Here is a 15708-nt window from a genome sequence, read left to right as displayed (position 1 = left end):
TACGAAATGATAACAGATGAACCCAAACACTTTGAAACTTACCAAAACATGAGTTTAGGGTCCAATGCATGCATTCGCTGCGAAAAATCCCGACGTGACTTCATTGCAAGAACTTTTGCATTAATTGCACCAGTTCACCCTATTTTTCATCGAGTTTCATGGAGTTACGAAATGATCCCAAATGCACCCAAACACTATACAACACACCAAAACATGAGTTTAGGGTCCAATGGAGTGGATTGGGTGCGTTCATTGCAAAAAATACCGATGTGACTTCATGGCACGTGCTTTTGCATTAATTGCACTAGTTCACACTGTTTTGCACCGAGTTTCATGCAGTTACGAAACGATAACAAATGCACTCAAACACTATGCAACGCACCAAAACATGAGTTTAGAGTCCAATGTGGTGGATTGGGTGTGTTCGTAGAGAAAAATCCCGTTGTGCCTTCGTGGCACGAGCTTTCGCATTAATTGCACGGATTCACCCTGTTTTGCAGCGAGTTTCATGCGGTTACGAAACGATCCCAAATGCACCCAAACACTATGCAATGCACTAAAACAAGAGTTTAGGGTCCAATGGAGTGGATTGGGTGCTTTCGTTGCAAAAAATCCCGACGTGATTTCGTGGCACGTACTTATGTATTAATTGCACAAGTTCACATTGTTTTGCACCGAGTTTCATGCAGTTACGAAACGATCCCAAATGCACCCAAACACTATGCAACGCGCCAAAACATGAGTTTAGGGTCCAATGGGTCGGATTGGGTGCGTTCGTTGCGAAAAATCCGGACGTGACTTCTGGGCACGAACTTTTGCATTAATTGCACCAGTTCACACCGTTTTGCATGGAGTTTCATGCAGTTTCGAAACCATAACAAAAGCACCCAAACACTATGCAACGCACCAAAACTTGAGTTTAGGGTCCAATGGGTTGGATTGGGTGCGTTCGTGGAGAAAAATCCCGTCATGACTTCATGCCACGAGCTTTCGCATTAATTGCACTAGTTCACCCTGTTTTGCATCGAGTTTCATGCGGTTACGAAATGATCCAAATGCACCCAAACACAATGCAACACACCGAAACATGAGTTTAGGTTCCAATGGAGTGGATTGGGTGCGTTCATTGCAAAAAATACCGATGTGACTTCGTGGCACGTGCTTTTGCATTAATTGCACAGGTTCACACTGTTTTGCACCGAGTTTCATGCAGTTACGAAACGATAACAAATGCACCCAAACACTATGCAATGCACCAAAACATGAGTTTAGGGTCCAATGTGGTGGATTGGGTGTGTTCGTAGAGAAAAATCCCGTCGTGCTTTCGTGGCACGAGCTTTCGCATTAATTGCACGGATTCACCCTGTTTTGCATCGAGTTTCATGCGGTTACGAAACGATCCCAAATGCACCCAAACACTATGCAATGCACCAAAACAAGAGTTTAGGGTCCAATGGAGTGGATTGGGTGCATTCGTTGCAAAAAATCCCGACGTGACTTCGTGGCACGTACTTTTGTATTAATTGCACCAGTTCACAATGTTTTGCACCGAGTTTCATGCAGTTACGAAACGATCCCAAATGCACCCAAACACTATGCAACGCGCCAAAACATGAGTTTAGGGTCCAATGTGGTGGATTGGGTGCGTTCGTTTTGAAAAATCCCGACGTGACTTCGTGTTACGAACTTTTGCATTAATTGCACCAGTTCACACCATTTTGCACCGAGTTTCATGCAGTTACGAAATGATAACAGATGAACCCAAACACTATGAAACTTACCAAAACATGAGTTTAGAGTCCAATGCATGCATTCGCTACGAAAAATCCCGACGTGACTTCGTGGCACAAACTTTTGCATTAATTGCACCAGTTCACCCTATTTTGCATCGAGTTTCATGGAGTTATGAAATAATCCCAAATGCACCCAAACACTATACAACACACCAAAACATGAGTTTAGGTTCCAATGGAGTGGACTGGGTGCGCTCATTGCAAAAAATACCGATGTGACTTCGTGGCACGTGCTTTTGCATTAATTGCACTAGTTCACACTGTTTTGCACCGAGTTTCATGCAGTTATGAAACGATAACAAATGCACCCAAACACTATGCAACGCACCAAAACATGAGTTTAGGGTCCAATGTGGTGGATTGGGTGTGTTTGTAGAGAAAAATCCCGTCGTGCCTTCGTGGCACGAGCTTTCGCATTAATTGCACGGATTCACCCTGTTTTGCATCGAGTTTCATGCGGTTACGAAACGATCCCAAATGCACCCAAACACTATGCAATGCACCAAAACAAGAGTTTAGGGTCCAATGGAGTGGATTGGGTGCGTTCGTTGCAAAAAATCCCGACGTGACTTCGTGGCACGTACTTTTGTATTAATTGCACCAGTTCACATTGTTTTGCACCGAGTTTCATGCAGTTACGAAACGATCCCAAATGCACCCAAACACTATGCAACGCGCCAAAACATGAGTTTAGGGTCCAATGTGGTGGATTGGGTGCGTTCGTTTCGAAAAACCCGACGTGACTTCGTGTTACGAACTTTTGCATTAATTGCACCAGTTCACTCCATTTTGCACCGAGTTTCATGCATTTACGAAATGATAACAGATGAACCCAAACACTTTGAAACTTACCAAAACATGAGTTTAGGGTCCAATGCATGCATTCGCTGCGAAAAATCCCGACGTGACTTCATTGCATGAACTTTTGCATTAATTGCACCAGTTCACCCTATTTTGCATCGAGTTTCATGGAGTTACGAAATGATCCCAAATGCACCCAAACACTATACAACACACCAAAACATGAGTTTAGGGTCCAATGGAGTGGATTGGGTGCGTTCATTGCAAAAAATACCGATGTGACTTCGTGGCACGTGCTTTTGCATTAATTGCACTAGTTCACACTATTTTGCACCGAGTTTCATGCAGTTACGAAACGATCCCAAATGCACCCAAACACTATGCAACGCACCAAAACATGAGTTTAGGGTACAATGTGGTGGATTGGGTGTGTTCGTAGGGAAAAATCCCGTCGTGATTTCGTGGCACGAGCTTTCGCATTAATTGCACGGATTCACCCTGTTTTGCATCGAGTTTCATGCGGTTACGAAACGATCCCAAATGCACCCAAACACTATGCAATGCACCAAAACAAGAGTTTAGGGTCCAATGGAGTGGATTGGGTGCGTTCATTGCAAAAAATCCCGACGTGACTTCGTGGCACGTACTTTTGTATTAATTGCACCAGTTCACATTGTTTTGCACCGAGTTTCATGCTGTTACGAAACGATCCCAAATGCACCCAAACACTATGCAACGCGCCAAAACATGCGTTTAGGGTCCAATGTGGTGGATTGGGTGCGTTCGTTTCGAAAAATCCCGACGTGACTTCATGTTACGAACTTTTGCATTAATTGCACCAGTTCACACCATTTTGGACCAAGTTTCATGCAGTTACGAAATGATAACAGATGAACCCAAACACTATGAAACTTACCAAAACATGAGTTTAGGGTCCAATGCATGCATTCGCTACGAAAAATCCCGACGTGACTTCGTGGCACAAACTTTTGCATTAATTGCACCAGTTCACCCTATTTTGCATCGAGTTTCATGGAGTTATGAAAAGATCCCAAATGCACCCAAACACTATACAACACACCAAAACATGAGTTTAGGTTCTAATGGAGTGGACTGGGTGCGCTCATTGCAAAAAATACCGATGTGACTTCGTGGCACGTGCTTTTGCTTTAATTGAACTAGTTCACACTGTTTTGCACCGAGTTTCATGGAGTTACGAAACGATAACAAATGCACCCAAACACTATGCAACGCACCAAAATATGAGTTTAGGGTCCAATGTGGTGGATTGGGTGTGTTCGTAGAGAAAAATCCCGTCGTGCCTTCGTGGCACGAGCTTTCGCATTAATTGCACGGATTCACCCTGTTTTGCATCGAGTTTCATGCGGTTACGAAACGATCCCAAATGCACCCAAACACTATGCAATGCACCAAAACAAGAGTTTAGGGTCCAATGTGGTGGATTGGGTGCGTTCGTTTTGAAAAATCCCGACGTGACTTCGTGTTACGAACTTTTACATTAATTGCACCAGTTCACACCATTTTGCACCGAGTTTCATGCATTTACGAAATGATAACAGATGAACCCAAACACTATGAAACTTACCAAAACATGAGTTTAGGGTCCAATGCATGCTTTCGCTGCGAAAAATCCCGACGTGACTTCATTGCACGAACTTTTGCATTAATTGCACCAGTTCACCCTATTTTGCATCGAGTTTCATGGAGTTACGAAATGATCCCAAATGCACCCAAACACTATAGTACACACCCAAACATGAGTTTAGGGTCCAATGGAGTGGATTGGGTGTGTTCGTTGCAAAAAATCCCGATGTGACTTCGTGGCACGTACTTGTGCATTAATTGCACCAATTCACACTGTTTTGCACTGAGTTTCATGCAGTTACGAAATAATCCCAAATGCTCCCAAACACAATGCAGCGCACCAAAACATGAGTTTAGGGTCCAATGTGGTTGATTGGGTGCGTTCGTTGTGAAAAATCCCGACGTGACTTCGTGGCACACACTTTTGCATTAATCGCACCAGTTCACACCGTTTTGCACTGAGTTTTATGCAGTTACGAAACGATAATAGATGAACCCAAACACTATGAAATTTACCAAAACATGAGTTTAGGGTCCAATGGGGTGGATTGTGTGCATTCGTTGCAAAAAATCCCTACATGACTTCATTGCACGAACTTTTGCATTAATTGCACCAGTTCACCCTATTTTGCATCGAGTTTCATGGAGTTACGAAATGATCCCAAATGCACCCAAACACTATACAACGCACCAAAACATGAGTTTAGGGTCCAATGGGGTGGATTGGGTGCGTTCGTTGCGAAAAATCCGAACGTGACTTCGTGGCACAAACTTTTGATTTAATTGCACCAATTCAATCTGTTTTGCACCGAGTTTCATGCAGTTATGAAACGATCCCAAATGCACCCAAACACTATGCAACGGACCAAAACATGAGTTTAGGGTCTAATGGGGTGGACTGGGTGCGTTCGTAGAGAAAAATCCCGGCGTGATTTCGTGGCACGAGCTTTCGCATTAATTGCACTAGTTCACCCTGTTTTGCATCGAGTGTTATGCGGTTACGAAACGATCCCGAATGCACCCAAACACTATGCAACGCACCAAAACATGAGTTTAGGGTCCAATGGAGTGGATTGGGTGTGTTCGTTGCAAAAAATCCCGATGTGACTTCGTGGCACGTACTTGTGCATTAATTGCACCAATTCACACTGTTTTGCACTGAGTTTTATGCAGTTACGAAACAATCCCAAATGTTCCCAAACACTATGCAGCGCACCAAAACATGAGTTTAGGGTCCAATGTGGTTGATTGGGTGCGTTCGTTGTGAAAAATCCCGACGTGACTTCGTGGCACACACTTTTGCATTAATTGCACCAGTTCACACCGTTTTGCACCGAGTTTTATGCAGTTACGAAACGATAATAGATGAACCCAAACACTATGAAACTTACCAAAACATGAGTTTAGGGTCCAATGGGGTGGATTGGGTGCATTCGTTGCAAAAAATCTCTACGTGACTTCATTGAACGAACTTTTGCATTAATTGCACCAGTTCACCCTATTTTGCATCGAGTTTCATGGAGTTACGAAATGATCCCAAATGCACCCAAACACTATACAACGCACCAAAACATGAGTTTAGGGTCCAATGGGGTGGATTGGGTGCGTTCGTTGCGAGAAATCCGAATGTGACTTCGTGGCACGAACTTTTGATTTAATTGCACCAGTTCAATCTGTTTTGCACCGAGTTTCATGCAGTTATGAAACGATCCCAAATGCACCCAAACACTATGCAACGGACCAAAACATGAGTTTAGGGTCTAATGGGGTGGACTGGGTGCGTTCGTAGAGAAAAATCCCGGCGTGATTTCGTGGCACGAGCTTTCGCATTAATTGCACTAGTTCACCCTGTTTTGCATCGAGTTTCATGCGGTTACGAAACGATCCCGAATGCACCCAAACACTATGCAACGCACCAAAACATGAGTTTAGGGTCCAATGGAGTGGATTGGGTGTGTTCGTTGCAAAAAATCCCGATGTGACTTCGTGGCACGTACTTGTGCATTAATTGCACCAATTCACACTGTTTTGCAGTGAGTTTCATGCAGTTACGAAACAATCCCAAATGCTCCCAAACACAATGCAGCCCACCAAAACATGAGTTTAGGGTCCAATGTGGTTGATTGGGTGCGTTCGTTGTGAAAAATCCCGACGTGACTTCGTGGCACACACTTTTGCATTAATTTCACCAGTTCACACCGTTTTGCACCGAGTTTTATGCAGTTACGAAACGATAATAGATGAACCCAAACACTATGAAACTTACCAAAACATGAGTTTAGGGTCCAATGTTGTGGATTGTGTGCATTCGTTGCAAAAAATCCCTACGTGACTTCATTGCACGAACTTTTGCATTAATTGCACCAGTTCACCCTATTTTGGATCGAGTTTCATGGAGTTACGAAATGATCCCAAATGCACCCAAACACTATACAACGCACCAAAACATGAGTTTAGGGTCCAATGGGGTGGATTGGGTGCGTTCGTTGCGAAAAATCCGAACGTGACTTCGTGGCACAAACTTTTGATTTAATTGCACCAGTTCAATCTGTTTTGCACCGAGTTTCATGCAGTTATGAAACGATCCCAAATGCACCCAACACTATGCAACGGACCAAAATATGAGTTTAGGGTCTAATGGGGTGGACTGGGTGCGTTAGTAGAGAAAAATCCCGGCGTGATTTCGTGGCACGAGCTTTCGCATTAATTGCACTAGTTCACCCTGTTTTGCATCGAGTGTTATGCGGTTACGAAACGATCCCGAATGCACCCAAACACTATGCAACGCACCAAAACATGAGTTTAGGGTCCAATGGAGTGGATTGGGTGTGTTCGTTGCAAAAAATCCCGATGTGACTTCGTGGCACGTACTTGTGCATTAATTGCACCAATTCACACTGTTTTGCACTGAGTTTTATGCAGTTACGAAACAATCCCAAATGTTCCCAAACACTATGCAGCGCACCAAAACATGAGTTTAGGGTCCAATGTGGTTGATTGGGTGCGTTCGTTGTGAAAAATCCCGACGTGACTTCGTGGCACACACTTTTGCATTAATTGCACCAGTTCACACCGTTTTGCACCGAGTTTTATGCAGTTACGAAACGATAATAGATGAACCCAAACACTATGAAACTTACCAAAACATGAGTTTAGGGTCCAATGGGGTGGATTGGGTGCATTCGTTGCAAAAAATCTCTACGTGACTTCATTGAACGAACTTTTGCATTAATTGCACCAGTTCACCCTATTTTGCATCGAGTTTCATGGAGTTACGAAATGATCCCAAATGCACCCAAACACTATACAACGCACCAAAACATGAGTTTAGGGTCCAATGGGGTGGATTGGGTGCGTTCGTTGCGAGAAATCCGAATGTGACTTCGTGGCACGAACTTTTGATTTAATTGCACCAGTTCAATCTGTTTTGCACCGAGTTTCATGCAGTTATGAAACGATCCCAAATGCACCCAAACACTATGCAACGGACCAAAACATGAGTTTAGGGTCTAATGGGGTGGACTGGGTGCGTTCGTAGAGAAAAATCCCGGCGTGATTTCGTGGCACGAGCTTTCGCATTAATTGCACTAGTTCACCCTGTTTTGCATCGAGTTTCATGCGGTTACGAAACGATCCCGAATGCACCCAAACACTATGCAACGCACCAAAACATGAGTTTAGGGTCCAATGGAGTGGATTGGGTGTGTTCGTTGCAAAAAATCCCGATGTGACTTCGTGGCACGTACTTGTGCATTAATTGCACCAATTCACACTGTTTTGCAGTGAGTTTCATGCAGTTACGAAACAATCCCAAATGCTCCCAAACACAATGCAGCCCACCAAAACATGAGTTTAGGGTCCAATGTGGTTGATTGGGTGCGTTCGTTGTGAAAAATCCCGACGTGACTTCGTGGCACACACTTTTGCATTAATTTCACCAGTTCACACCGTTTTGCACCGAGTTTTATGCAGTTACGAAACGATAATAGATGAACCCAAACACTATGAAACTTACCAAAACATGAGTTTAGGGTCCAATGTTGTGGATTGTGTGCATTCGTTGCAAAAAATCCCTACGTGACTTCATTGCACGAACTTTTGCATTAATTGCACCAGTTCACCCTATTTTGGATCGAGTTTCATGGAGTTACGAAATGATCCCAAATGCACCCAAACACTATACAACGCACCAAAACATGAGTTTAGGGTCCAATGGGGTGGATTGGGTGCGTTCGTTGCGAAAAATCCGAACGTGACTTCGTGGCACAAACTTTTGATTTAATTGCACCAGTTCAATCTGTTTTGCACCGAGTTTCATGCAGTTATGAAACGATCCCAAATGCACCCAACACTATGCAACGGACCAAAATATGAGTTTAGGGTCTAATGGGGTGGACTGGGTGCGTTAGTAGAGAAAAATCCCGGCGTGATTTCGTGGCACGAGCTTTCGCATTAATTGCACTAGTTCACCCTGTTTTGCATCGAGTGTTATGCGGTTACGAAACGATCCCGAATGCACCCAAACACTATGCAACGCACCAAAACATGAGTTTAGGGTCCAATGGAGTGGATTGGGTGTGTTCGTTGCAAAAAAATCCCGATGTGACTTCGTGGCACGTACTTGTGCATTAATTGCACCAATTCACACTGTTTTGCACTGAGTTTTATGCAGTTACGAAACAATCCCAAATGTTCCCAAACACTATGCAGCGCACCAAAACATGAGTTTAGGGTCCAATGTGGTTGATTGGGTGCGTTCGTTGTGAAAAATCCCGACGTGACTTCGTGGCACACACTTTTGCATTAATTGCACCAGTTCACACCGTTTTGCACCGAGTTTTATGCAGTTACGAAACGATAATAGATGAACCCAAACACTATGAAACTTACCAAAACATGAGTTTAGGGTCCAATGGGGTGGATTGGGTGCATTCGTTGCAAAAAAATCTCTACGTGACTTCATTGAACGAACTTTTGCATTAATTGCACCAGTTCACCCTATTTTGCATCGAGTTTCATGGAGTTACGAAATGATCCCAAATGCACCCAAACACTATACAACGCACCAAAACATGAGTTTAGGGTCCAATGGGGTGGATTGGGTGCGTTCGTTGCGAGAAATCCGAATGTGACTTCGTGGCACGAACTTTTGATTTAATTGCACCAGTTCAATCTGTTTTGCACCGAGTTTCATGCAGTTATGAAACGATCCCAAATGCACCCAAACACTATGCAACGGACCAAAACATGAGTTAGGGTCTAATGGGGTGGACTGGGTGCGTTCGTAGAGAAAAATCCCGGCGTGATTTCGTGGCACGAGCTTTCGCATTAATTGCACTAGTTCACCCTGTTTTGCATCGAGTTTCATGCGGTTACGAAACGATCCCGAATGCACCCAAACACTATGCAACGCACCAAAACATGAGTTTAGGGTCCAATGGAGTGGATTGGGTGTGTTCGTTGCAAAAAAATCCCGATGTGACTTCGTGCCACGTACTTGTGCATTAATTGCACCAATTCACACTGTTTTGCAGTGAGTTTCATGCAGTTACGAAACAATCCCAAATGCTCCCAAACACAATGCAGCCCACCAAAACATGAGTTTAGGGTCCAATGTGGTTGATTGGGTGCGTTCGTTGTGAAAAATCCCGACGTGACTTCGTGGCACACACTTTTGCATTAATTTCACCAGTTCACACCGTTTTGCACCGAGTTTTATGCAGTTACGAAACGATAATAGATGAACCCAAACACTATGAAACTTACCAAAACATGAGTTTAGGGTCCAATGGTGTGGATTGTGTGCATTCGTTGCAAAAAATCCCTACGTGACTTCATTGCACGAACTTTTGCATTAATTGCACCAGTTCACCCTATTTTGCATCGAGTTTCATGGAGTTACGAAATGATCCCAAATGCACCCAAACACTATACAACGCACCAAAACATGAGTTTAGGGTCCAATGGGGTGGATTGGGTGCGTTCGTTGCGAAAAATCCGAACGTGACTTCGTGGCACAAACTTTTGATTTAATTGCACCAGTTCAATCTGTTTTGCACCGAGTTTCATGCAGTTATGAAACGATCCCAAATGCACCCAAACACTATGCAACGGACCAAAATATGAGTTTAGGGTCTAATGGGGTGGACTGGGTGCGTTAGTAGAGAAAAATCCCGGCATGATTTCGTGGCACGAGCTTTCGCATTAATTGCACTAGTTCACCCTGTTTTGCATCGAGTGTTATGCGGTTACGAAACGATCCCGAATGCACCCAAACACTATGCAACGCACCAAAACATGAGTTTAGGGTCCAATGGAGTGGATTGGGTGTGTTCGTTGAAAAAATCCCGATGTGACTTCGTGGCACGTACTTGTGCATTAATTGCACCAATTCACACTGTTTTGCACTGAGTTTTATGCAGTTACGAAACAATCCCAAATGCTCCCAAACACTATGCAAGCGCACCAAAACATGAGTTTAGGGTCCAATGTGGTTGATTGGGTGCGTTCGTTGTCGAAAAATCCCGACGTGACTTCAGTGGCACACACTTTTGCATTAATTGCACCAGTTCACACCAGTTTTGCACCAAGTTTTATGCAGTTACGAAACGATAATAGATGAACCCAAACACTATGAAACTTACCAAAACATGAGTTTAGGGTCCAATGGGGTGGATTGGGTGCATTCGTTGCAAAAAATCCTCTACGTGACTCATTGCACGAACTTTTGCATTAATTGCACCAGTTCACCCTATTTTGCATCGAGTTTTCATGGAGTTACGAATTAATCCCAAAGGCACCAAAACACTATACAACGCACCAAAACATGAGTTAGGGTCCAATGGGGTGGATTGGATGCGTTCGTTGCGAAAAATCCGAACGTGACTTCCTGGCACGAACTTTTTGATTTAGTGCACCAGTTCAATCTGTTTTGCACCGAGTTTCATTGCAGTTATGAAACGATCCCAAATGCACCCCAAACACTATGCAACAGACCAAAACATGAGTTTAGGTCTAATGGGGTGGACTGGGTGCGTTCGTCAGAGAAAAATCCCGGCGTGATTTCGTGGCACGAGCTTTCGCATTAATGCACTAGTTCACCCTGTTTTTGCATCGAGTTCATGCGGTTACGAAACGATCCCGAATGCCCCAAACACTATGCAACGCACCAAAACATGAGTTTAGGGTCCAATGGAGTGGATTGGGTGTGTTCGTTGCAAAAAATCCCGATGTGACTTCGTGGCACGTACTTGTGCATTAATTGCACCAATTCACACTGTTTTGCACTGAGTTTCATGCAGTTACGAAACAATCCCAATGCTCCCAAACACAATGCAGCGCACCAAAACATGAGTTTAGGGTTCCAATGTGGTTGATTGGGTGCGTTCGTTGTGAAAAATCCCGACGTGACTTCGTGGCACACACTTTTGCATTAATTGCACCAGTTCACACCGTTTTGCACCTGAGTTTTATGCAGTTACGAAACGATAATAGATGAACCCAAACACTATGAAACTTACCAAAACATGAGTTTAGGGTCCAATGGGGTGGATTGTGTGCATTCGTTGCAAAAAATCCCTACAGTGACTTCATTGCACGAACTTTTGCATTAATTGCACCAGTTCACCCTATTTTGCATCGAGTTTCATGGAGTTACGAAATGATCCCAAATGCACCCAAACACTATACAACGCACCAAAACATGAGTTTAGGGTCCAATGGGGTGGATTGGGTGCGTTCGTTGCGAAAAATCCGAACGTGACTTCGTGGCACAAACTTTTGATTTAATTGCACCAAGTTCAATCTGTTTTGCACCGAGTTTCATGCAGTTATGAAACGATCCCAAATGCACCCAAACACTATGCAACGGACCAAAACATGAGTTTAGGGTCTAATGGGGTGGACTGGGTGCGTTCGTAGAGAAAAATCCCGGCATGATTTCGTGGCACGAGCTTTCGCATTAATTGCACTAGTTCACCCTGTTTTGCATCGAGTGTTATGCGGTTACGAAACGATCCCGAATGCACCCAAACACTATGCAACGCACCAAAACATGAGTTTAGGGTCCAATGGAGTGGATTGGGTGTGTTCGTTGCAAAAAAAATCCCGATGTGACTTCGTGGCACGTACTTGTGCATTAATTGCACCAATTCACACTGTTTTGCACTGAGTTTTATGCAGTTACGAAACAATCCCAAATGCTCCCAAACACTATGCAGCGCACCAAAACATGAGTTTAGGGTCCAATGTGGTTGATTGGGTGCGTTCGTTGTGAAAAATCCCGACGTGACTTCGTGGCACACACTTTTGCATTAATTGCACCAGTTCACACCGTTTTGCACCAAGTTTTATGCAGTTACGAAACGATAATAGATGAACCCAAACACTATGAAACTTACCAAAACATGAGTTTAGGGTCCAATGGGGTGGATTGGGTGCATTCGTTGCAAAAAATCTCTACGTGACTTCATTGCACGAACTTTTGCATTAATTGCACCAGTTCACCCTATTTTGCATCGAGTTTAATGGAGTTACGAAATGATCCCAAATGCACCAAAACACTATACAACGCACCAAAACATGAGTTTAGGGTCCAATGGGGTGGATTGGGTGCGTTCGTTGCGAAAAATCCGAACGTGACTTCGTGGCACGAACTTTTGATTTAATTGCACCAGTTCAATCTGTTTTGCACCGAGTTTCATGCAGTTATGAAACGATCCCAAATGCACCCAAACACTATGCAACGGACCAAAACTTGAGTTTAGGGTCTAATGGGGTGGACTGGGTGCGTTCGTAGAGAAAAATCCCGGCGTGATTTCGTGGCACGAGCTTTCGCATTAATTGCACTAGTTCACCCTGTTTTGCATCGAGTTTCATGCGGTTACGAAACGATCCCGAATGCAGCCAAACACTATGCAACGCACCAAAACTTGAGTTTAGGGTCCAATGGAGTGGATTGGGGTGTGTTCGTTGCAAAAACTCCCGATGTGACTTCGTGGCATGTACTTGTGCATTAATTGCACCAATTCACACTGTTTTGCACTGAGTTTCATGCAGTTAAAAAACAATCCCAAATGCTCCCAAACACTATGAAGCGCACCAAAACATGAGTTTAGGGTCCAATGTGGTTGATTGGGTGCGTTCGTTGTGAAAAATCCGGACGTGACTTCGTGGCACACACTTTTGCATTAATTGCACCAGTTCACACCGTTTTGCACCAAGTTTTATGCAGTTACGAAACGATAATAAATGAACCCAAACACTATGAAACTTACCAAAACATGAGTTTAGGGTCCAAAGGGGTGGATGGGTGCATTCGTTGCAAAAAATCTCTACGTGACTTCATTGCACGAACTTTTGCATTAATTGCACCAGTTCACCCTATTTTGCATCGAGTTTCATGGAGTTACGAAATGATCCCAAATGCACCCAAACACTATACAACGCACCAAAACATGAGTTTAGGGTCCAATGGGGTGGATTGGTTGCGTTCGTTGCGAAAAAATCCGAACGTGACTTCGTGGCACAAACTTTTGATTTAATTGCACCAGTTCAATCTGTTTTGCACCGAGTTTCATGCAGTTATGAAACGATCCCAAATGCACCCAAACAGTATGCAACGGACCAAAACATGAGTTTAGGGTCTAATGGGTGGACTGGGTGCGTTCGTAGAGAAAAATCCCGGCGTGATTTTGCGGCACGAGCTTTCGCATTAATTGCACTAGTTCACCCTGTTTTGCATCGAGTTTCATGCAGTTACGAAACGATCCCGAATGCACCCAAACACTATGCAACGCACCAAAACATGAGTTTAGGGTCCAATGGAGTGGATTGGGTGTGTTCGTTGCAAAAACTCCCGATGTGACTTCGTGGCACGTACTTGTGCATTAATTGCACCAATTCACACTGTTTTGCACTGAGTTTCATGCAGTTACGAAACAATCCCAAATGCTCCCAAACACTATGCAGCACACCAAAACATGAGTTTAGGGTCCAATGTGGTTGATTGGGTGCGTTCGTTGTGAAAAATCCCGACGTGACTTCGTGGCACACACTTTTGCATTAATTGCACCAGTTCACACCGTTTTGCACCAAGTTTTATGCAGTTACGAAACGATAATAGATGAACCCAAACACTATGAAACTTACCAAAACATGAGTTTAGGGTCCAATGGGGTGGATTGTGTGCATTCGTTGCAAATAATCTCTACGTGACTTCATTGCACGAACTTTTGCATTAATTGCACCAGTTCACCATATTTTGCATCGAGTTTCATGGAGTTACGAAATGATCCCAAATGGACCAAAACACTATACAACGCACCAAAACATGAGTTTAGGGTCCAATGGGGTGGATTGGGTGCGTTCGTTGCGAAAAATCCGAACGTGACTTCGTGGCACGTACTTTTGATTTAATTGCACCAGTTCAATCTGTTTTGCACCGAGTTTCATGCAGTTATGAAACGATCTCAAATGCACCCAAACACTATGCAACGGACCAAAACTTGAGTTTAGGGTCTAATGGGGTGGACTGGGTGCGTTCGTAGAGAAAAATCCCGGCGTGATTTCGTGGCACGAGCTTTCGCATTAATTGCACTAGTTCACCCTGTTTTGCATTGAGTTTCATGCGGTTACGAAACGATCCCGAATGTACCCAAACACTATGCAACGCACCAAAACATGAGTTTAGGGTCCAATGGAGTGGATTGGGTGTGTTCGTTGCAAAAACTCCCGATGTGACTTCGTGGCACGTACTTGTGCATTAAATGCACCAATTCACACTGTTTTGCACTGAGTTTCATGCAGTTACGAAACAATCCCAAATGCTCCCAAACACTATGCAGCGCACCAAAACAAGAGTTTAGGGTCCAATGTAGTTGATTGGGTGCGTTCGTTGTGAAAAATCCCGACGTGACTTCGTGGCACACACTTTTGCATTAATTGCACCAGTTCACACCGTTTTGCACCAAGTTTTATGCAGTTACGAAACGATAATAAATGAACCCAAACACTATGAAACTTACCAAAACATGAGTTTAGGGTCCAAAGGGGTGGATTGGGTGCATTCGTTGCAAAAAATCTCTACGTGACTTCATTGCACGAACTTTTGCATTAATTGCACCAGTTCACCCTATTTTGCATCGAGTTTCATGGAGTTACGAAATGATCCCAAATGCACCCAAACACTATACAACGCACCAAAACATGAGTTTAGGGTCCAATGGGGTGGATTGGTTGCGTTCGTTGCGAAAAATCCGAACGTGACTTCGTGGCACAAACTTTTGATTTAATTGCACCAGTTCAATCTGTTTTGCACCGAGTTTCATGCAGTTATGAAACGATCCCAAATGCACCCAAACACTATGCAACGGACCAAAACTTGAGTTTAGGGTCTAATGGGGTGGACTGGGTGCGTTCGTAGAGAAAAATCCCGGCGTGATTTCGTGGCACGAGCTTTCGCATTAATTGCACTAGTTCACCCTGTTTTGCATCGAGTTTCATGCGGTTA

This window comes from Panicum virgatum, chromosome 6N (assembly GCF_016808335.1).
Source record: "Panicum virgatum strain AP13 chromosome 6N, P.virgatum_v5, whole genome shotgun sequence".
Classification (NCBI taxonomy): Eukaryota; Viridiplantae; Streptophyta; class Magnoliopsida; order Poales; family Poaceae; genus Panicum; species Panicum virgatum.
The sequence above is the reverse complement of the archived record's forward strand: the minus strand, read 5'-3'. Positions refer to the sequence as shown.